The 21,894-nt window shown below is 35.8% G+C and overlaps 1 long non-coding RNA gene across 1 annotated transcript; it reads left to right on the forward strand.

Annotated features, from left to right (window-relative positions):
* The first annotated feature begins 14,712 nt into the window (after positions 1-14,712).
* LOC145528363 (uncharacterized) lies at positions 14,713-19,767 on the forward strand. Its single transcript, XR_014070341.1, has 3 exons — positions 14,713-15,893; positions 16,758-16,828; positions 17,131-19,767. It is a non-coding gene; the product is annotated as an uncharacterized LOC145528363 (long non-coding RNA).
* The last annotated feature ends 2,127 nt before the right edge of the window (positions 19,768-21,894 follow it).

Here is a 21,894-nt window from a genome sequence, read left to right on the forward strand (position 1 = left end):
GCAATTGAGCACTCAATTGAGCACCTCCCTCAAAGGGTAGTTTGAGCATTCTTTGGCATAACCTTTCTTTGGGATTGGAACAAAAACTGACCTTTTCCAGTCCTGTGGTCACTGCTGAGTTTTCCAGATTTGCTGGCATATTGAGCTTAGCACTTTCATAGCATCATCTTTGAGGATTTGAAATAGCTCCACTGGAATTCCATCACCTCCACTAGCTCTGTTCGTAGTGATGTTTCTAAGGCCCACTTGACTTCACATTCCAGGATGTCTGGCTCTAGGTGAGTGATCACACCATCGTGATTATCTGTGTCGTGAAGATCTTTTTTGTATAGTTCTTCTGTGTATTCTTGCCTCCTCTTCTTAATATCTTCTGCTTCTATTAGGTCCATACCATTTCTGTCCTTTATTGAGCCCATCTTTGCATGAAATGTTCCCTTGATATCTCTAATTTTCTTGAAGAGATCTCTAGTCTTTCCCATTCTGTTGAGCTGAAGTAGCTGTAGGTAAAGATGGTTCATTGGTAACAACAAAGGGAATTTCAGTAGCATGCTCGGCACTATTTACCATTGTTGCGTTTTAAATAAGACCCATCAGTGATCCATGAGGAGTTACAGGAAGTGAGGTAGCTAGCTGAGAGATATGAATGTGATGAGAATTCAAGAGCACTTCCTCTGCATGAGATACATAAGTGACTAAAGGGGTTCCACAATAAAGTTTTTGGTAGCCCTAAATCAAATGGTTAGTGACCCCATTCCACAGGGTCTAGAAATTGGCTATAATACTCCCTGGGTCAAAAGTGATCCCTGTTTTTAGATTAGTACCTCAATGGCATTTCTATCCTTTTTATATACAAAAAAATAAAGGGAAATATGATACTTAAGATGTCCAAGGACAGGTGAGTTCTTCAATGTCTCTTTAAAGGTCTTAAAGGCTCTATGAAATTGGATCACAGTTAAAAATTGGATCAGTGTTATTGTTCAGTAACATATGAGGGCTTTCCGACCGCTTAGCCCAGTACAGGAGACACAGGAGATGCAAGTCCCGTCCCTGAGTCAAGAAGATTCCCTGGAGGAGGAAATGGTAAACCGTTCCAGTATTCTTGCCTGTAAAGCCCCATGGACAGTGGAGCCTGGCGGGTTACAGTCTGTGGAGTTGTAAAGAGATAGACACAACTGAGCAGCCAAGCACAAGCACAAGTATGTACAGAGGTTTAACCACAATAGAAAATAGTTCTCTTTTTTCTCATTTTGCTAGTAAGCGGCCAGGATGAGCCAAGCAACATTTTGAGCAATGTGACTAGATATCTCTTCAGCTAAACATCTAATTTCATCTCTAGCAAGTTTTATCCCCCACAAAGTACTAGAACGTGAGCACAATTCAGTCAACTTTATTGCAAAAATTACTTTTCTTTCTGTTTCCAATAACACATTCCTCATTTCCATATAAGATCTCATCATAATGGCCTTTAGCAATATAAAGATTCCTTTTAATCTTTTTTATTTTTTTTTAATCAACATAGCAAATCTCTCTCCATTGGCTAGGCTGCTGGGTGAGACAGTACAAGGGGCAGCCAGCTGTGCAGGTTTTCTAACCTCTCATCAGGTTTACTTTTAATGTGTTCACAGCAACGTAGGTTTTTTCCTAGCATACACTCCCCAAATCTTCCAGCATCTATCTATTATACAAAGACAAACTGTTTCCACAATTTCAGGTATTTTCTACAGCAGTGCCTCAGTTCATCAGTGCTAGCTTTTGTCTTAGTCAGTTGAACTGCTATAGCAGAATACCACAGACTAGATGACTTACACACAAAAATTGATTTCTTGCAGTTCTGAATGCTGGGGAGTACAAGGTCAAGGCACTGGCAGATTCCACGTTTGGTGAGAATTCAAGGGATGTTCACTTTGAGATCACACTTGTTTAGGCAGTCTGAAGCTGTTCATTCCTCCTCACATGTCCCTTAAGACAATGTGTTTTTTTTTTTTTTTATCAACTGGTTCTGTACACTTAGAGTTGAACCATTCTAGAAGACTTAGCCATCTGTTATCGAGATGGTTTTATAATTGGGAGAAGTAGACATCACTTTGGAAGGCTTTCAACACTCATTCATTTTCTAACCATCACCTAAATAAAGCTAAAATTACTTATTAAGATCTCATCATGTTTTCAGGGGCCTGCATACTATATTTATTCAGTCATTTCCTGACATCTCTTCTTTGTATTTCATTCTGTCATATTATCAAACTGTTTATAGTCTCCTTTTCCACTTGCTTGTGTTCAAGTTATCGTCAATTTTTAGAATTCTGCTTAGACTTCTCAATTTCTCAATCTCATCTTGATGGGCTTTACCAGTAGGAGCTTTGTTTAAAATCCTTGGTTGAACTAGTGTCTTTTGCTATGTTGCCATTGTAACCTGAGCACACCTTTATCACAACACTAAGAATCTTATTTACCTTTTTATTTTATCTTCTTAGATGATAAGAACTTCAGAAAAACATTTTTCTTAATTATCTTCATATTTTCAATAATAAGATGCATGCCAAGACATAACTGTCAGACAATAAAAATTTTTGAGTCATTTTTTGTTAAAAAAATCCTTGTTATATTAAAGGTAAAGTATCATTTGGATGCAATAAGCTCCAAAGCCAGTTTGTCATTTTTATATAGAAACTTTAACATAACGAAAACACATTTTTACAAGTTCTGTTACATTTTGCAAGATGCTGTAATTAGAGGTGGAGAGAATGCATACTGCAATACCAAGATTTGGAGTTTGCATCTTTATTATATTTTGTGACTTTGGTAAAATAATATTCCTCTGTGTTATTCTGCAAAATTCAAATAATACTGGTAACATAATTATATGTAAAAATACATGTGAATCTTCCTTAAATTAACATATTAAACACAAGTTCACGTATGTTAACATACTCAAATTAAGAAACTACATGTTTATTTAAAACACTAGTATGAAATATTGCTTAAATTTAATATTGTGCTCATTCATATTAATCCTAATTCTAATACACCTACGTTTTATCAAAATTGCTCCTAGTAATACTATCACTTAGTAAGTATTTCACACATGTCCATGTGAGATATCTTACTATTCTCCCATGAAGTGCTCACAACTAATATAACTTAGGTAGTGATGAGCAATACTACTGTTTGCAATGTAAAATTGTCTTTTCTAAGACTTAAAAATCTCACTTTGAAGTATTTTATTTTCCATTTCTGAGCTACCTCCATTTCTTCTCAGTGTGATGGCAGTCTTCACATTGGCAGGGATCAGGCCTTTATCAGGAGTGACTAGAGTGAGAGTGAATGAAAGGTGAAAGGAGGTAGTTGTATTGGGGTCATCCTGGCAGGGAAGCCATAGTACCAAGAAAGTTTCAATCTGCTGTGTATCTGCTGGGCCTGAGAGCAAGCAAATCTGTGTGCGCACCTTTCCCACAGCCCTTCTATAAATTCCATTGGTTTTCAAATTAGTACAAATCGTGTCTTCTTGGTGTCAGATCCAGAGTTGGCATGCCTATATATGTGGTTCAAGCCTACCACTCTATAGGGAGGATCCCTGAGCCTGTGATACTCTGCTCTGGGTAACCTGACAAGAGTGTGGATCCCAACTCGATCATTTCTCCACCTTGCTTAACAGACTCTATCCATTATAATTTTGGTTGTAGAAGAGCCATTCTGCTAGCCTTCAGGTCATTCCCAGAGAGAGTTGCTGTGTATATAGTTGTGGCTTTGATGTGCTCATGGCGGGAGGTGATCCCAGGGTGTTTATCCTGTGAAATATTAACCCTTCCTTTGGCATTCTCTCATTTAAATCTCATAAGAACTCTTCAAAAGAGGTTCTATAAATACCCTTTGTATCTAAAGCGTAAAGACATTAAATTAGTTTCCCAAGTTTTCACACTTAAGAAAATTTAGAGTTGAACTTTCAGATAAATGTAACTTAAACTCATGGAGTGGACTTAACCATGGAGTGTGTTAATATTGTTTAACCTGAGAATGATGAACAAGTTATATTGTTTCACACAATTGTGGTTCATTCATGTGAAAGTATACTATTTTTGTTTTAGAGCTTGAGTCATTCAGACAAATCTTCCATGAGATTAAAAAACATGGAGATGTTAAAAAGTGGAAAATGTCTTTTCTTTTTATTCCTTGATAGTCCTCCTTGTATACTTGGTTTCTCTTCTTGGTTTAGAATCATTATAGCATAGATGATGAATCTCTTGGATTTGTGTTTCCTGTTGTTATTTTCTTAAAATATATTCAATATTTTTGTATTTTTATACATTTTAATAATTTCCTCAGTTTACTTGATAAATAAAAAGTTTCACTTTTAGGAGTATATTTAAAAATCACAGTCAAAACATGATTTTTTTTAAATTTTTGCTTTCAAAATCATGTTTTTTTTAATTCTAGAAACTGCCTTATTTTATTATTTTTTTTGATACAATACCCTCTCAAATCTCTTTATGTGTGTGTGTGTGTGTGTGTGTGTACCCTTAAAATATTTTTCTTCTTTCTAAAAATGCTTCTATTCTGTCTGTAAGGGTAGTATCATTTTAGATGTTTATAAAATATTCCAAAACTGCATGAATAATGCGTATTATAAAGAATCCCTATGTTTTTCTCACCATTCAATAATCAAACTGTTGGGGCTTCCTTGGTGGATCAGTGGTAGAGAAACCATCTGTCAGTGCAGGAGACATGGGTTCAATCCCTGATCTGGAAAGATCCCACATGCTGCAACACAACTAAACCCGTGCTCTACAACTACCGAGCATGTGCACATAAGCCTGGGAGCCACAACTACTCAGCCCATGTTCTGCAACTACTGAACCTGTATAACCTAGTGCTCAAGCTTTGCAACAATAGAAGCCACCACAATAAGAAACCCAGGCACCGCAACTGGAAAATAACCTACTTTCCACAGCTACAGAAAAAACCTACATAGCCAAAAATAAATAAATGATAAAATTATTTTTTTCCTTCTACTAACTTTGAGGTTCTTCTTTTCTTCTTTTTCTAGTTGGTTTAGGTGTTAAGTTAGTTTGTTTATTTGTTGTTTCTCTTGTTTCTAGGCTTGTATTGCTATGAACCTTCTTGTTAGCACTGCTTTTACTAAATCCCATAGGTTTTGGGTTGTTGAGTTTTCATTTTCATTTGTTTCTAAACATATTTTGATTTCCTTTTTGATTTCTTTTTGATCTGTTAGTTATTCAGAAATGTATTGCTTAGCCTCCATATGTTTGTATTTTTAATAGTCCCCCCACCACCAAAGTTAGAAAACTTGATTCCTCCAGCTCTGTTTTCCTTTTTCAAGATTGCTTTGTCTATACAAGGTCTTTTATATTTCCTTACAAATTTTAAGATTTTTTTGTGGTAGTGCTATGAAAAGTGCCATTGGTGATTTGATAGGGCTTGGATTGACTCTATAGATTATCTTGGATAGTATAGTCATTTTGAGATATTAATTTTTCTAATCTAAGAATTTTGAATATCTTCCATCTGTTTGTGTCATATTCAGTTTCTTTAATCAGCACCTTATATTTTTCTGAGTACAAGTCTTTTGTCTCTTTAGATGTTATTTTATGATACAGTGGTAAATGGGGTTATTTCTTTAAATTCTTTTTGATCTTTTGTTGTTACTGTATATAAATGCAACATATTTCTGTGCATTAATTGTGTATTTTTCATGTTTACCAACTTCATTGATAAGTTCTAATCTTTTCTTATAGAATCTTTAGGATTTTCTATATCAATAACCTCAGATATGCAGACAACACCACTCTTATGGCAGAAAATGAAGAGGAACAAAAAAGCCTCTTGATGAAAGTGAAAGAGGAGAGTGAAAAAGTTGGCTTAAAGCTCAACATTCAGAAAACTAAGATCATGGCATCTGGTCCCATCACTTCATGGGAAATAGATGGGGAATCAGTGGAAACAGTGGGTGACTTTATTTTTGGGGGCTCCAAAATCACTGCTGGTGGTGATTGCAGCCAAGAAATTAGAAGACACTTAACTTCTTGGAAGCAAAGTTATGACCAACCTATATAGCATATTTAAAAGCAGAGACATTACTTTGCCAACAAAGATCTGTCTAGTCAAGGCTATGGTTTTTCCAGTGGTCATGTATGGATGTGAGAGTTGGACGGTGAAGAAAGTTGAGGGCGGCAGAATTGATGCTTTTAAACTGTGGTGTTGGAGAAGACTCTTGAGAGTCCCTTGGACTGCAAGGAGATCCAAGCAGTCCATTCTAAAGGAGATCAGTCCTGGGTGTTCATTGGAAGGACTGATGTTGAAGCTGAGACTCCAATACTTTGGCTATCTCATGCGAAGTGTTGACTCACTGGAAAAGACCCTGATTCTGGGAAGTATTGGGGGCAGGAGGAGAAGGGGATGACAGAGAAGGAGATGGCTCGATGGCATCACTGACTCAATGGACATGGGTTTAGGTGGACTCCGGGAGTTGGTGACGGACAGGGAGTCCTGGTGTGCTGCAATTCATGGGATAGCAAAGAGTAGGACATGACTGAATGGAATGTATAGCATCATGACATTTGTAATCAAGTAATTGTTTTAGTTCTTTTCCAGTTTGGATGATTTTTATGTCTTTTTCTTCCCTGATTGCCATGGTGAGGGCTTCCAAAATTATGTTGAATAAAAGTAGCAAGAGTGGAAACCTTGTCTTTTCCCCTGATCTCAGAGGAAATGTTCTCAGCCTTTCACCATTGAGTGTGATACTAACTTTTGGTTTATCATACATGGGCTTTATTATGTTGAGTCATGTTCCCTCTATTTCCACTTTCTGTAGAGTTTTTATCATAAATGAGTATTGAATTTCAAGGGTGCCCTATGTTTGGTACAAATATATTTACAAGTATTACATATTCTTTTTGGATTGACCATTATGCAGTATTCTCCTTTGTCTCTTGTAACAGTCTTTATTTTAGTCTATTTAGTCTAGTCCAGTTTTCTTTTGATTTCCATTTGCATAGGATATCTTTTTCCTTTCCCTCACTTTCAGTCTGTATATGTCCCTAGATCTGAAGTGGGTCTCTGGTAGACAGCACATATACAAGTCTTGTGTCAGTAACCATTCAACCAGTCTTTTTTTTTGGCTGCAACATTTAATCTATTTTCATTTAAAGTAAAGTCAATATGTATGTTACTCTTGTCATTTTCTTAATTGAAAGAATAAAATAATGCCATTTTCAACAACATGGATCTAGAAATTATCACACTAAGTAGAGTTAGTCATACAAAGAAAAGCAAATATCTTATGATATAGCATGTATGCACAATCTAAAAAAAAAAAGATACAAATGAACTTATTTTTTCTCACAGACTTAGAGAAAAAAAAATATGGTTATGGAGGGGTAAGTGTGGGGGAGAGGGAGAGATGGGGAGTTTTGATTTGGCATGTAAACACTGCTATATTTAAAATAGATAATCAACCAGGACCAAAGGTATAGCACAGGGAATGCTGTTCAATATTCTGTAATAACACAAATGGTAAAAGAATTTGAAAAAAGAATAGATCCTTATGTATGTATAACTGAATCACTTTGCTGTACACCTGAAAGTAATGCTACTTTATTGATCAATTAAATTCCAATATAAAATAAAATGTCAAAAGAAAATAGAAATACTTCATTATCTATGTTTAAAATATATTGATAATCTTCACAATCAAAATGCCATTATTGTGTGTAAAGAAATAACAACAATACTTTAATGTCATGAAATATCTAGTCAGTAATCAAATATCTTTGCTCTGTGTTCGTTTTATAGTTTATTTCTTGAATTCAATCAAGTGTTTATATTTTTAGAGTATCATAACTTGTTTCTTAATAATAGTCATTTCTTTTCTATTCTCTCTTTCCCTCTCTTTTTGCTTTGCAATTTGCCTGTTAAATAATATATATCAACAAATCTAGTTTCTGGATTTGCTTGTTCATTGCTTTATTTAAAATGTTCATCTTTGCTTTCCATTTAGTAGCATTTATACCTTGAGAATTTGTTAGATTCAGGTGAGATTTAATCATGCATTTTCAAGAGAAAGTATACAAAGTCTATTTTTCTATGTTTATGTGATATAAATCACCATTATTTATTATTGCTTAGAACTTGTATTTCATTAGAGATTATAAATAGGAAATATTCTAATATCATCCACTTTTCATTTATTAGTTATACCATCTCCATAGGAGAGATAATTCTTTTCATCAGTTCTTGTGTTACCTTGAAGTATGTTTCTTACAGTAAAGATAAATGCCTGATTTTCTACCATCCCCACCTTTATTTATTAGTTTTCAAATATCTGGTAATATCACTAGCATTATCTCAAGCTGTCCAAAGTATATTTTGCTTCTGAATCATTGCAAACACTGAGACTTAGTGTGCTATGGCCTAATCTATTACAGTTACTATTGCTATTGAAAATTATTCTACTTTTGACCAGTGTGAGGCTCTTCTTCCTGATTTCTTCACATACAATTGCGGTAGTCTTTGCCTTACTGTGAGATTATACTTCAGATTCATCTTCTAAATATTTTATCCCAGCATAGATATAAACTATTTCTACTAGGACTCCTGGCTTTAATAGAAAATGATGTTTGGATGCCATAATTAAGACACCAGAAGTTATCATTGATACTGGGTTAATATGCCTTTTTTGTTTCCCAGAGGGCACAGTGGTAAAGAATCCTCTGCCAGTGTAGGAGATGCAAGAGATGTGGGTTGGATCCCTAGGTCAGGAAGATCCCCTGGAGTAAGAAATGGCAACCCATTCCAGTATTCTTATCTGGAAAATTCCATGGACAGAGGTGCCTGGTGGGCTATATAGTCAATGGGGTGGCAAAGAGTTGGACATGGCTGATTACAAACATAGCACATCCTTATTGAAGAAAAAATCCATAATGGGCTCATTCTGATATTCTATAGCCAAATTTAGGATCATGGGACTTTCACTTAGTAATTTTTTAATTGATATTTTTATTTTAATATAAAACATGATGAAAGGACACAAAACAAATGCATAGGTTAATGAGAAAACGCCTTTATGTAAATAGATACAGTTTCTTTCTTTTTTTTTTTTTTTTTTACTGAAAAGCAAACTAGGAGGGAGAATAAATTTTGAAGAGTAGATAATAAATTCAGTTTGAATTGCAATTCACATTGAGATATTCTTATTGAGACCTATATTAGGATTCAGAATACCATAGTCAAGGGAAGGTGGTAAATAGGATTGAAATTATCCCTCAAGTTTGTAAAGTTAGAATGGAAATATTAAAGTTGGGTTCCTATGAATTTGGGTTGTGTTAAAAGAGTAGAAAATAGGAAGCAGAACTAACCATAAAGATCAAAGCTGACAAAAGGGAGGCATAAATCAAGAGCTTGGAGTGCAAAGAAAATAGAGAAAAAAATGTTATATTCCTGCATAAAAAAATAATCATATGTCATAAATATGACAAATAAAAAGAATAAAAGAGCCACCAGGAAATGGCCACTCAGGTGATTATCTGTGACCCTGTTCAGGAGAGTTGGATTGGACGATTGTGTAAGAAATCATATTTCTGTGGTTGGGAAAGTGAATCATATTTCTGTGTTTGGGAGAAGAACAAATAAGCAGTCAAGACAATAAAGAAATTTTGAAATTGGAAAGCAAATTTCAGCCACTCAATTCTGCCCACTTTTCAATCATGTTAGTTTTGAAAAGATGTCTTTACAGATCTTCACTAATTACAAGCGAAGCCAGGTTGCCTCAAATTTTACAAAATTTCATATACTAGAGTTCCTATGAATATGCTCTTTAAATAAGCTGTTCTATATTTTTAAAGTAAAAAAAAATCCAAAAACCATTATTTTTAAATCATATTTTATTGATATTTTTTACTTCTTTTAAAGCAGGCAAGAAATATATAGTTTTAAGAAAGATATGCAAGCATTTTGACAACATATTGCTAACTTTTTAGTCTTTTGGAAGGAAAAAAATTATTTTCTTCTTATGGTTCTTGTGCATTAATAATTTCTATTGTACAATGTGAATCATTTGAAGTTTTCTAAAGTTTGGAATTAAAAATATAGAAAATTATGAAATATTTCAATAGTCAAATTACAAATATCTACTTCTTTTAAAAAATAAAGCCATCTTTATTTATCATACTTATAAGAAGACAGCTTTCTTGCAGTTTTCCAAGGATTGCAGTAGGATATTGTTGGAATAGTCTCATATGCAGAAATGATATTTGCCAAAATTATAAATTTTTTATCCGTGAAAATAACTGGTAACATTCCCATTACTATACACTATCTATCATATATTATTTCCCTTAATCTAAAACAAAAATATGTACATATATTTTGAAAAACATTAAAATAAATTGATTAAAGTGATAATTTTGTGATTGAGTTGGTACAAAGTATCATAAAATAGTATTTTTAGTAATAGTCTTTAGATAAGCAAAATGAGACTATACCCTCTTTAAATTTATCAATTATTTAAAAAAATTTTTTGAAAATCTTCCACTGACAAATTACTTCAATTTTCTATCCATATAGCTTTATCTTCTAATTATTATTTGCAAGTTAGGCCATAACTTGAAGATTATTCTTATACAAATTCTTTTTTTTTTTTCTCTGCTAAAGACAGTTATTCTCCAAACTTTTCTTTTCATTCATGTGGTTGCTAGCTTTGCAGTATTTCTAAAATAATATTTTGTTAAATAAACATAGTACCAATGTGTCCACTCGCTCCCTCAACAGATGGTTAACAGCAGATGGTGCAGGTGATTATTCATAGAATTTCTTAGAACAGAAGAAAATTCCAGGTGTGTTTATTGTTGGTACTACACCTAACTTAACCAATTAAATAAGTTCAAAAGGGCCTCTTTGAATTTAACCCCATTTATATGACACTAAGAAAGATATTTATTAATAGTCTTTTCTCAATTGGTTTAGCCACTTTTATTATTACTTTCATTCTTAGAATTCCATGGCTTCTCCTTGATAATTTTAAATATTTCAACTTTAAATGTTGACCAATGATGTATTAACGTGGGGGGGGTGAATAAAACAAAAGAGGGCACATTGGAGTTTCCAATAAAACTACAATTTTCCTTCTAGTTCTCCTTGCATATATCCAGAAAAATTGTGCACTACATGAGTGTAAATATACTCACAAATATATATATACACACATATATACACAAAAAATTGTGGAAAATTCTTAAAGAGATTGGGAATACTAGACCACCCTACCCATCTCCTGAGAAACCTGTATGCAAGAAGTCAAGTCAAGAAGCAACAGTTAGAACCAGACATGGAACAATGGACTGGTTCAAAACTAGGAAAGGAGTAGGCCAAGGCTCTATATTTTCACCCTGCTTATTAAACATATATGCAGAGTACATCATGTGAAATCCTGGGCTGGATGAATCACAAGCTGGAATCAAGAATACCAAGAGAAATATTGACAACCACAGATATGCAGATACCACCCTGGCAAAAGTGAGGAAAAGGTAAAGAGCTTCTTGATGATGGTGAAAGAGGAGAGTGAAAAGGTGGCTTAAAATTCAGCATTCAAAAAACTAAGATCATAGCATCTGGTCCCATCACTTCATGGCAAACAGATAGGGGAAAAAATAGAAACAGTGACAGACTTTATTTCCATGGGCTCCATAATCACTGCAAATGATAACTTTTAATGGTGACTTTTAATTTCATGGCTGAAATTAAAAGATGCTTGCTCCTTGAAAAAAAAGCTTTGACAAACCCAGACAGTGTATTACAAAGCAGAGACATCACTTTGCTGACCAAAGTCCTTGTAGTGAAAGCTATGGCCTTTCCAGTAGTTGTGTATGGATGTGAGAGTTAGACCATAATGAAGTCTGGACTCTGAAGAACTGATGCTTTTACACTGTGGTGCTGGAGAAGACTCTTTAGAGTCCCTTGGAAAGCAAAAAAAAAAAAAGCAAACCTGTCAATTCTAAAAGAAATCAACACTGAATATTCATTGGGAGGACTATGCTGAAGCTGAAGCTCCAATACTTTGGCCACCTGATGCAAAGAGCCAACTCATTGGAAAAGATCCTGATGCTGGGAAAGATTGAGGACATGAGGAGAAGAGGGTGAGAGAGAATGAGATGTTTGGATGGCATCTTTAACACAATGGACGTGAGCCTGAGCAATTCTGAGAGATAGTGGACAGGAAAATCTGGCATGCTGCAGTCCATGGGGTCACAAATAGTCAAACACAACTTAGTGGCTGAACAACAAAATACACATATATGTGTATTATAAATAACTTGCATATCCTTTCATATTCATACCAAACTTTTACTGTTTTTTGCTTCATTATGTGCTTTATTTAATTGATTTTAATGTTTACTGCGTTTTAAAATCAGCAATCATACATGAGAACTGAGTAGTTATTTGTGTGCTCTCTCCTCTAATGCTGTAATGAAGAATATAAGCATACTTAGTTTAATCACACCTCCTTTTGCTCTACTCCATTGGTATTGCTTTTTTTTTTTTTTAACAAAATTTAAAGTTGGTAGCAACCCTGTGAGAAGCAAGTGTGTATTCACCGTTGTTTCTAACAGTATTTGCTCTGTTCTTGTCTTTGGGTCATATTTTGGCAATTCCTGCACTATTTCGAGTATATTACTAATGTATTTGGTGTGCTGATCTGTGATGTTTGATGTTACTATTATAATTATTTCGGATCTCTGTGAACCATCCTCTTAAAAAAATAAACTTAACTGATATGTATGTGTGTTCTGACAGCTTGACTGACCAGCTATTTCCTCATCTTTGTCTCATTGGGCTACTCTATTTACTAAGATATGATTTTAATGATTAATGAAAGTGAAATATTAGTCATTCAGTCATGTCTGACTCTTTGCAATCCCACAGACTGTAGCAGGCCAGGCTCCCCTGTCCATGGAATTCTCCAGGCAAGAACATTAGAGTGGTTTACCATTCCTTTCTCCAGGGGATCCTTCAACCTAGGAATCAAACCTGGGTCTCCCACATGCAGGCCGATTCTTTATCATCTGAGTCACCAGTGAAGCCCATTAATGATTCATGTTAGACTAGAAATGCTTAAGTTAAGCTTAGTGAGAATGCCATGCCAAAAGCCAAGATAGTACAAATTGTATACCTATTGTGCCAAACAGTTAATCAAGTTGTGAATGCAAAGGAAAAGTTCTTAAAGGAAATTAAAAGTGCTACTCTAGTGAACACTAGAGTGATAAGAAGATGGAATAGCCTTTTTGTTGATAGGGAGAAAGTTCTAGGTGGTCTGGATAGACAAGCAAACCAGCTGCAACATTTCTCTAAACCAAAGTTTAATCTAGAACAAGGCCCTCCCTCTCTAAAATTCTATGAGGGCTGAGAGAGTTGAGGGAGTCTGAAGCTAGCAGAAGTTGATTGATGAGGCTGAAGGAAAGAAGCCATCTCCATAACACAAAGTACAAGGTGAAGAAGTAAATGTTGATGCGGATCAAGTGCTAATGAAAGTCATTCTCCACAGGTGGTTTTTCATGGTTCTTCAGATGAAAATTCTCTGTGACTTTGAGAAAATCCTTAACAAAATCTACATCTCAATTTTCTTTGTAAAGTTATGCATATATATATACATATATAGCACCCGCCTCCTAAGGTTTTGTTCGGGTATTTGTAATTTGCTTAGAACAATGCCTGCCTAGGCTAAGTGTCATATAAATGACTATTTATAAAACTTGGAATATCTAAGCCATCTCTTTTTTTCAATTTTGGTTACTTTAAGTCTGAATCCTTATTGGAGATAGTGTGAGAGTAATTTCAGGCTGCAGCCCATGGGATCGCAAGGGGTCCAACATGACTGAGTGCGCACAAAGCCACACATACACACACACTCACGGGTGCTTTCAGAACCTCAATCCCATTTCCGTGAGTTCCATTTCTTTCTCCTCTCCAGTAGGTAGCTAGGATTTTTTTTTTCCCCATGTTCTTAGATTTTGGTGAAAGAGAAATGAGAGAATAGAAATATCTTACCTTCCTTGATTTGACATTAGCAGGTTCATGGATTGGCACCTGTCCATTTTGCTCTCATTGTTATTATATAATTGTAACGTCTTTGATGTTTCTTCACTAATTTATTAAGACAATGTCCTTAAAGTTATGAAACTGAGATCTCATTGATGATTAGAGTGTGTATTGGCTCAATTATTTTGGAGAGATTTTAATTATACCGGAAAGTTAAAATGCTTGTACTCTGTGACCTTTAAATTTCATTTCTAAATGTCTGCCATAAAGAAATTGTGACTGATACATGTTCCCAAGAACACTAACATGAGAACGCTTTTTGAAGAACTCCCTGTAATAATGAAAAAGAAGGCGCTAACTAACCAGCCCTTAATTGATAATTGAACTAGTTATTCACACATATTACCTGAACTGTCAATATAGCTGGTCAAAATTTCTCCACTAATTTTTACACTCCTTCTTCCTATACTATTTCATTTGAAAGCATTACATCTGTTAAGTTGCAATGTCTTTGTCATATCTGCTTTCTTACCCAGTTTATTTTTAATTTAATTTTTATTGAAGTATAGTAGCTTTACAATGTGTTAATTTCAGCCACATGACAAATTGAATCAGGCATATGTATTCATAGATCCTTTTTTTTTTTTAAATTTCTTTCCCATTTAGGTCACCATAGAGTGCTGAGGAAAGTTCCTTTGCTGTACAGCAGCTTCTCGTTAGTGAACTATTTTATACGTGAGTGTATATCAATCCCAATCTCCCAGTTTATCACACCCCCCTCTCCTTGGTATCCATACATTTGTTTTCTACATCTGTGTCTCTTTTTCTGCTTTACAAATAAGTTCATGGATGATTAATGTTGATATATGGCAGAAGCCAACACAATATTGTAAAGCAATTATACTCCAATTAAACATGAATACATTTTTAAAATTAAAAAAAGTTCATCATTTTTTATCTAGAAAAAATGTTTATCTTTCATCTAGAAAAAGTATCATTTTTCTAGATTCTTCCTATAAGCAATATTATATGACATTTGTTTTTCTCTTTCTGATTCAGTATGCCTCTCTGGTCTTCCTATGTGACTCAGATGGTAAAGAATCTGCCTGCAATGCAGGATAACCAGATTTGATCCCTGGGTTGGGAAGATCCTCTGTAGAAGGGAATGACAACTTACTCCAGTATTTTTGCCTGGAGAATTCCATGGACAGAAGAGGTGGTGGGCTACAGTCCATGCGGTTGCAAAGCAATGGACACAACTGAGTGACTAACACACATGTATGCAGTTTCTAGGTCCATTCACATCACTGTAGATGGCACAGTTTCATTCAGTTTTATGGCTAATATTCCAGTGTATATATGTACTGAAAGTGAAAGTGTTAGTTGCTCAGTCGTGTCTGACTCTTTGCGACCCCATGGACTATAGCTGGATAGGCTCCTCTGTCCGTGGAATTCTCCAGGCAAGAATACTGCAGTGGGTTTCCATTTCCTTCTCTGGGGGATCTTCCAAACTGAGAGATGGAACCAGGATCTCCTGCATTGATGGCAGATTTTTTTTTTTTCTTTGCCATCTGAGCCACCAGGGAAGCCCCATATATGTGCACTGCTGCTGCTGCTGCTGCTAAGTCGCTTCGGTCGTGTCCGACTCTGTGCGACCCCATGGACGGCAACCCACCAGGCTCCGCCGTCCATGGGATTCTCCAGGCAAGAACACTGGAGTGGGTTGCCATTTCCTTCTCCAATACATGAAAGTGAAAAGTGAAAGTGAAGTCGCTCGATCGTGTCCGACTCTTCGCGACCCCATGGACTGCAGCCCACTAGGCTCCTCTGTCCATGGGATTTTCCAGGCAAGAGTACTGGAGTGGGGTGCCATTGCCTTCTCCTATATATGCACTACCTCTTTTTTATTCATTCCTCTGTTGTAGGACATTTAGATTGCTTTCATATCCTGGATATTGTAAACAAAGTTGCAATGAATATTTAGCTGCAAGTATCTTTTTGAATTATGGTTTTCTCGGAGTGAGATTGTTGTGTTATACGGTAGTTCTATTTTTATTTATTTTTTTAAAGAACCCATATGGTTCTCCATAATGGCTGTACCAATTTATATTCCCTCAACAGAGTAAGAGGGGTCCCTTTTCTCCGAATCCACTTCAGCAGTTATTGCTTGTAGAGTTTTTTGGGTTTTTTTTGATGATGGCTATTCTAACTGATGTGAGGTTTTGATTTGCATTTCTCTAATAATCAATGATATTGAGCTTCTTTTCATATGTTTGTTGGCCATTTATATGCATTTGAGAAATGTCTATTTAGGTCAACCACTCATTTGTTTACTGAGCTGTTTGCTTGTTTTTGATATCGCAACACATGAGCTGTTTGTAGATTTTGGAGACTAATCCCTTGTTGGTTGCATTGTTTGCAAACATTTTCTCCCATTTTGAGGGTTGTCTTTTCATCTTGTTTGTGATTTTCTTTCCTGTGCAAAAGCTTTTAAGTTTAAATAGGTCTCATTGGTTTATTTTTGTTTTTATTTTCAATACTCTAGGAATTGAGTCAAAAAAAAAGATCTTGCTGTGATTTATGTCAATGAATATTCTGCCTATGCTTTCCTCTAAGAGTTCATAGTGTCTGAGCTTACATTTTAGTCTTGAATTCATTTTGAGTTTATTTGTTGAATGGTGATATGCAGTATTCTACTTTAATTCTTTCAGATGTTTAAGGATGCATGGATTTTCAACTTACCAGCTTTGAACACCACAATACTAAACAATGCTTATCTCAGGTAAACATTAATACAGAAAATTTTATATTAGTACAGTCAGTGGATATTTAAATCATATTATACCTATTCGTATGTTCAGTATAATAAAATCACTCAATATCTTTCTAAGGCTTCTAACATGACTCATGATGTCCAACATGATTTGTCAGCCTAGATTCTTTATTTTAATGGAATATGCTTCCATATTATCCTTCTATAGTTTTCTAAATGGAACAGTAACTTTTCATGTCATAGCCTAAAATTATATTTACATGCTAAAACTAACACATTTTCCTCTTTATCTCCCTCTTTCTCCCATTCAGGTCAGTACAGTCGCTCAGTCCTGTCCAACTCTTTGCGACCCCGTGAATCGCAACACGTCAGGCCTCCCTGTCCGTCACCAAATCCCAGGGGTTTAACCAAACTTATGTGCATTGAGTCGGTGATACCATTCAGCCCTCTCATCATCTACCGTCCCCTTCTCCTCTTGCCCCCAATCCTTCCCAGCATCAGGGTCTTTTCCAATGACTCAACTCTTTGCATGAGGTGGCCAAAGTATTGGAGTTTCAACTTCAACATCAGTCCTTCCAATGAACACCCAGGACTGATCTCCTTTAGGATGGACTTCTTGGATCTCCTTGCAGTCCAAGGGACTCTCAAGAGTCTTCTCCAACACCACAGTTCAAAAGCATCAATTCTTCGGTGCTCAGCTTTCTTCACAGTCCAACTCTCACATCCATACATGACTACTGGAAAAACCATAGCCCTGACTATATGGGCATTTGTTGGCAAAGTAATGTCTCTGCATTTTAATATGCTGTCTAGGTTGCTCATAACTTTCCTTCTAAGGAGTAAACGTCTTTTAGTTCATGGCTGCAATCACCATCTATAGTGATTTTGGAGCCTCCCAAAAAATAAAGGCTGACAGTGTTTCCACTGATTCCCCATCTATCTACCATGAAGTGATGAGACCAGATGCCATGATCTTAGTTTTCAGAATGTTGAGTTTAAGCCAACTTTTTCACTCTCCTCTCTCACTTTTATCAAGAGGCTCTTTAGTTCCTCTTCAATTTCTGCCATGGGGTGGTGTCATCTGTGGTATTTGAGGTTATTGATATTTCTCCCAGCAATCTTAATTCCAGCCTGTGCTTCTTCCAGCCCAGCGGTTCTCATGATGTACTCTGCATATAAGTTAAATAAGCAGGGTGACAATATACAGCCTTGATGTACTCCTTTTCCTATTTAGACCCAGTCTGTTTTTCCATGTCCAGTTCTAACTGTTGCTTCTCGACCTGCATACAGGTTTCTCAAGAGGTAGGTCAGGTGGTCTGGTATTCCCATCTCTTTCAGAATTTTCTACAGTTTACTGTGATCCACATAGTCAAAGGCTTTGGCATCGTCAATAAAGCAGAAATTGATGTTTTTCTGGTACCCTCTTGCTTTTTCGATGATCCATCGGATGTTGGCAATTTGATCTCTGGTTCCTCTGCCTTTTCTAAAACCAGCTTGAACATCTGGAAGTTCATGGTTCACATATTGCTGAAACCTGGCTTGGAGAATTTTAAGCATTACTTTACTAGCGTGTGAGATGAGTGCAATTGTGCAGTAGTTTGAGCATTCTTTGACATTGCCTTCCTTTGGAATTGGAATGAAGACTGACCTTTTCCAGTCCTGTGGCCACTGCTGAGTTTTCCACATTTGCTAGCATATCGAGTGCAGCACTTTCACAGCATCATCTTTCAGGATTTGAAATTGCCCAACTGGAACTCCATCAGCTCCACTAGCTTTGTTCATAGTGATGCTTCCTAAGCCCACTTGAGCTCACGTTCCAGGATGTCTGGCTCTAGGTGAGTGATCACACCATTGTGATTATCTGAGTCGTGAAGATCTTTTTTGTACAGTTCTTCTGTGTATTCTTGCCATCTCTTCTTAATATATTCTGCTTCTGTTAGGTCCCTACCATTTCTGTCCTTTATCGAGCCTATCTTTGCATGAAATATTCCCTTGGTATCTCTAATTTGCTTGAAAAGATCTCTAGTCTTTCCCATTCTAGTGTTTTCCTCTATTTCTTTCCATTGATTGCCAAGGAAGGCTTTCTTATCTCTCCTTGCCATTTTTTGGAACTCTGCATTCAAATGGGAAAATCTTTCCTTTTCTCCTTTGCTTTTTGCTTCTCTTCTTTTCACAGCTATTTGCAAGGCCTCCTCAGACAGCCATTTTGCTTTTTTGCATTCCTTTTTCCATGGGGATGGTCTTGATCCCTGTCTCCTGTGCATTATCATGAACCTCTGTCCATAGTTCATCAGGCACTCTGTATCAGATCTAGTCCCTTAAATCTATTTGTCACTTTCACTGTTTAATCATAAGGAATTTGATTTAGGTCATACCTGAATGGTCTAGTGGTTTTCCCTACTTTCTTCATTTTAAGTCTGAATTTGGCAATAAGGAGTTCATGATCTGAGCCACAGTCAGCTCCTCGTCTGTTTTTGCTGACTGTATAGAGCTTCTCCATCTTCGGCTGCAAAGAATGTAATCAGTCTGATTTCAATGTTGACCATCTAGTGAAGTCCATGTGTAGAGTCTTCTCTTGTGTTGTTGGAAGAGGGTGTTTGCTATGACCAGTGCATTCTCTTGGCAAAACTGTATTAGCCTTTGCCCTGCTTCATTTCTTTCTCCCATAGACACACATACATGTACATGTGCACCCACTCATACACCACATACATGCACACAACTTTAACATAGTCTGTACTTACACAAATTTTATGACATTGTTTATATATGACTTTAAAGTCTCCTTTGATCAATTATATGGCCATACGCTCTCACTGTAAACTGTGATGTGTTTTCACAGTTATCATTGTAACTACAATTGGATAATTATGTTTCAATTGCTTTTGTTTTATAAACACCTCTCCCACTATACTGTGCATATATTTTAAAATAAATGGATGAATGCATGTAGGAATGATTGAATGAGTGGAAACAAACCAACCTAAATTACAATATACAATGAATGTCAATAAATACAGATTTCTTATTTAAAAAAAAAAGAAAAAAAAAAACTAGAGCAATACTAGTAATGCATTTTACATAGCAGTGAGGATTAAAATATATATAGTGCAGTAAATTATATAATACATGGTAAGTTTGTAAATTACTGCCTCACTATCAGGTTTTAGCAATAATGTTCTTTTTTTTTCTTTCATTTTAGAAAGTCATCAAAAAATCGTAAAATTATAATAAAAGACTATGTGAGAGATTAGATAATCTGAAAACTCTCTTACTGAAAGTATTTTAAAATGCTTCAGAAAATCCCATTAAATGACTAGATACATTTTCATAGAAACACAGAATAAACACTCAGGAGTTAAAATCAAGTGAAAAAAAGAACACTGAATATTTCATGGTGCAGGCTGTTAATTTTAGGAATTTAGAAGCTTAAGTTTTGATGTCTCATTGGGGACAGGAATTTAAACTTTGAACTGAAAATAGGTTAGAATTGAGATATATATCTATGTTTAGCATGCATGAAAGGCTTCATACTGAGCAAGGAGCTAGCTAGAAAAAATAAAGGAATTAGTACAGAGACAATAAGGAATTTGAAAAGAATTGGCTAGCAAAGGGAAAAAAAGAACTATCATCCCTGAGAGACAAAAAGAACCTTTTTTTTTTTTCTTAGAGTGTGGTCCAAAATAATGAGCTCACAATCCAAAATTATAAAACACGAGGGAAAAATCCTACTATGAGTTAGAGTTAGCACATATGTCAAACAAATAAATGGGGTAAATACAAAAACAGCAACTTTAACAATACTAGTAAAAACACAATAGACAAAGTCTTGTCAAATTTATAGATTAAATAGAGGCAAGATACACATAAATAGTAGTAAGATGCAAAATGCTTGCTTCTAATTCTTATAATTATAGGATATATAGGATTATTAAGTACTAGAGAACATACACCTTAATTCCCAGAACCTGTCAAGATATTGTATTATTGGCTAAGATAAATGAAAGTGACAGAGGGAATTAAGGAATTCAACTGCTACAGTAGAAATAAGGAACTAATGTAATTGCAATTTACCTTCACTTTCAAAGTGATGCAATACATCTTTGCCCAAATATTGTGATGTACCTCCTGAGAAATCTGTATGTGAGTCAAGAAGCAACAGTTAGAACTGGACATGGAACAATGGACTGGTTCCAAATTAGGAAAGGAGTACATCAAGGCTGTATAGTAACACCTTACTTATTAACTTATATGTAGAGTACATCATGTGAAATGTAGGGCTGGATGAAGCACAAGCTGGAATCAAGATTGCCAAGAGAAATATCAAAAACCTCAGATATGCAGATGACACCACCCTTATGACAGAAAGTGAAGAGCAACTGAAGAGCCTCTTGATGAAATTGAAAGAGGAGAGTGAAAAAGCTGGCTTAAAACTCAATATTCAAAATACTAAGATCATGACATCTGGTCCCATCACTTCATGGCAAATAGATGGGGAAACAGTGGAAACAGTGACAGACTTTATTTTCTCAGCCTCCAGAATCACTGCAGATGGTGACTGCAGCCATAAATTTAAAAGACACTTGCTCCTTGGAAGGAAAGCTATGACCAACCTAGGCAGCTTATTAAAAAGCAGAGACATTACTTTGCCGACAAAGGTCCATCTAGTCAAAGCTGTGGTTTTTCTCGTAGCCATGTATTGATGTGAGAGGTGGACCATTAAGAAAACTGAATGCCAATGAATTTATGCTTTTGAACTGTGGTGTTGGAGAATACTTTTTAGAGTCCCTTGGACTGCAAGGAGATCCAACCAGTCCATCCTAAAGGACTGAACATCAGTCCTGAATATTCATTGGAAGGACTTATGCTGAAGCTGAAGCTCCAAAACTTTGGCCACCTGATGAGAACTGACTCACTGGAAAAGACCCTGAGGCTGGGAAAGATTGAAGGTAGAAAGAGAAGGGGATGACAGAGGATGAGATGGTTGGATGGCATCATCGACTCAATGGACATAAGTTTGAGCAAGCTTCAGGAGTTGGTGATGGACAGGGAAGCCTGGCATGCTGTTGTCCATG

Source organism: Giraffa tippelskirchi, chromosome 12, assembly GCF_054371585.1.
Source record: "Giraffa tippelskirchi isolate mGirTip1 chromosome 12, T2T-mGirTip1v1.2.pri, whole genome shotgun sequence".
Taxonomy (NCBI): domain Eukaryota; kingdom Metazoa; phylum Chordata; class Mammalia; order Artiodactyla; family Giraffidae; genus Giraffa; species Giraffa tippelskirchi.